The 2,982-nt window shown below is 39.4% G+C and overlaps 1 long non-coding RNA gene across 1 annotated transcript; it reads right to left on the reverse strand.

Annotated features, from left to right (window-relative positions):
* Positions 1-1,244: 1,244 nt before the first annotated feature.
* Positions 1,245-2,612, reverse strand: LOC149495629 (uncharacterized). Its single transcript, XR_016321471.1, has 2 exons — positions 2,455-2,612; positions 1,245-1,605 (listed from the first exon to the last, which is right to left on the reverse strand). It is a non-coding gene; the product is annotated as an uncharacterized LOC149495629 (long non-coding RNA).
* Between the last annotated feature and the right edge of the window lie 370 nt (positions 2,613-2,982).

The raw sequence follows: 2,982 nt of genomic DNA on the forward strand, positions 1-2,982 counted from the left end.
TTTCATCCTATACCACATATGTTATCTCTGAATCAAACCCCTTGAAATTCCTTATGGAGAGGCCGGTTCTTGACAGTAAGATGGCTAAGTGGGTGTCAGTGCTCGCAGCCTATGACTTGAAATTTGTACAACGGAAGGCAGTAAAAGGAGGAGCCTTGGCTGACCAATTGGTGGAACTGCCCATGGAAGACGAAATGAAAGAAGTGGAGTTTCCCGATGAAGATCTCTTGAACGTGGAAAATGACGTTTGGGAGATGTATTTTGATGGAGCTTCGAATTATCACGGAAATGGAATTGGAGTCGTGTTCAAAACTCCTTGTGGAGAATACATCCCAATCGCAGTCAAGTTAGATTTCGACTGCACCAACAATGAAGCCGAGTATGAAGCTTGCATTAAGGGGTTAGAAGCGGCCCTGGAAAAAGAGATAAAAGTCCTTAGGGTTTTCGGGGATTCCAATTCAATAGTCTCTCAAGCTCTAAGGAAGTGGAAAATTAAGGAAGAGCATTTGGTTCCTTACCTACAACACTTGGATAAATTGGCTCAACAATTTGAGGATCTGTCTTTCCATTACTTGCCCCGAGCCAAAAACCAGTTTGCTGATGCCCTTGCTACTTTAGCTTCCATGGTCAATGTGGAAGGGAATCAAATTATTCGACCTTTGACAGTTCGACTACAGAAATAGTTGGCCCACATCATGAATTTGGTCGATGGCAAGCCCTGGTTTTGGGATGTACAGAATTATCTTCAGGACGAGGCTTACCCGGATGGATCCTCGAAGACTGATCAACGGACATTGAGACGGTTAGCATCCGGATATTTCCTTACTGGGGGAGTTCTATATAAAAGAAGTTGGAACGGTTTGCACCTAAGATGCGTAGATGAAGGGGAAGCTTAAACCATTATGGATTCCTTACACAACGGGGAGTCCGGTCCACACATGCACGGGATAGATCTGGCTCGAAAAATCATGAACCTGGGTTATTACTGGTCAACTATGAATGCAGATTGCGTGAGGCACGCGCAGAAGTGCCATGAGTGTCAAATTTTTGCTAAGCTGTAAAAACAGCCTCTGGTCAATTTGAATCCCATTGCTTCACCCTGGCCCTTCGCAACTTGGGGCATAGATGTGATCGGAAATGTCACGACCCGTTTCCGTGGGCCGGACCGGCACTAGGGCCCAGGTAAGCATAAGGCCCCCGAGGCCCGTAGTAAGCCTAATTACTCAACGATACATTCCATACCATTTAATAGGAACAGTAGGCCCATACAAGTTAAGATATAAATGTAAATAAATGTTATACAATCCGGCCCAATTTTAATTATCTCAAATAAAATTTAGTTTGGGCCTAGTCATTATCAATCACGTTCATAATATGGGCATACTGATTCTCCTGTGTCTAATAATACAACCAACCGTTTATAAAACAACGCATACAGCAAGGCCCAATTGGAAATACACGACCCTATAACTGTGGAGTTCAATAATATTCTGATAATAGAGTAACTTATACATCCAAAATTAAATAACAGAAATATAAAATTTACATTTATAACTCTGCGGAGAAGATTGCAGAGCTTCAGTCAAATCAGCTGCTTCCTAGTACCTGGGAGGTTTGGAGAGAAGGGGGTGAGTTTTGCAACTCAGTGAATAATAATAAATAATACACACCACATACACTCAAGCAAAATGCACCCTAGTATACTGAATGAACACACAATAGTCAATCATATGGCATCACATCAGCACCCACAAACAATATCACCTTCAAATAATCACATCACGTGGAAATTAGTCAGTGGAGTCACCGAACCCCCGATGAGCCGTCCTCCCACATGGCTCATCCTCTCACATGTGCACCAGGGAGCCGATCCCCCATACTGGCCGACCGGTCTAATCCTCACTTGACCAGCCCTCTCATTGTTTTTCCATTCTCTCTTTTCTTTTCCATACCAACAGGAGACAACCCGGTCGTCTCCATCAAATCTAGATCATCAGGCGCTCACAACAGGAGGCCACCCTGCGGGCTGCGATCAAATCTAGATTATCCGGTGCGCCCAATAAAGAAGCCAACCTGTGGTTAACAGTAACGGTAGGTGCACATGGGGGCGCCGATCTCCCATTTACCCGGCTAACAGAAACAGAATCAGGATCCATAAAACAGAAACAGTCTCACAAACCCATGGTGACCCACTTCATCCCAATTCCACACAAACAAATCACAATATAGTCACAGCACAAATAATCAAACATTTCATTCATCATAATACACCAATTTCATCCAAATGCACAATTATATATAAGTATAATTATAGTGATCGTAACATAATATATATATATATATATATATGATAAAATACTTATAATGTATTGTAATATGTAAATAAAAATATAATGTTTATAAATAAATGATATGCAAATGCAGTGTTGATATGCATTATTTATTATTACTCACAGTGATGGAGAGCGAAGTTCTAGCTTTGATTCTGTCTTGTAGGAGCACTAGATGGACCCGGGCGATCTAAGAAATTTAAGAATGACACAAAACAAAAGTAACTATATCAGATAAAGTATTTCTTTACCACTCTTAGAATTTTATTTTATACTCTTAATTTTTCTACGTAATCTAATCTCAATATTAATTTCTTTTCTATAATAAATTTTATTTCTCTACCGAACTCTATTTTATTTATTTTCTTCTGAAATCTATTTTATTTTCTATTATTTTCTACTCTCTATAAATAATTAAATTTCTATAATAAATTTTATTTGCTACCGAAATTCATTTTATTTTCTACCGAAATTTCGACAACATCTCCCCTGAAAATTGGATTATCCACCTGTTAAAATATCAACAATTTATCTAATAACTCCAAACCACACGGCCCATCCATCGGGCAATCAATCAATTCAATTTTCTCATCCTCCATCCAAATATCAATATCAACATTACCTTTAATTCTCAATTCTTCATTTCATTCCA

The sequence above is a fragment of the Jatropha curcas genome, chromosome 6, assembly GCF_041381405.1.
Source record: "Jatropha curcas cultivar XTBG-Jc1 chromosome 6, XTBG_Jcur_1.0, whole genome shotgun sequence".
Lineage (NCBI taxonomy): Eukaryota > Viridiplantae > Streptophyta > Magnoliopsida > Malpighiales > Euphorbiaceae > Jatropha > Jatropha curcas.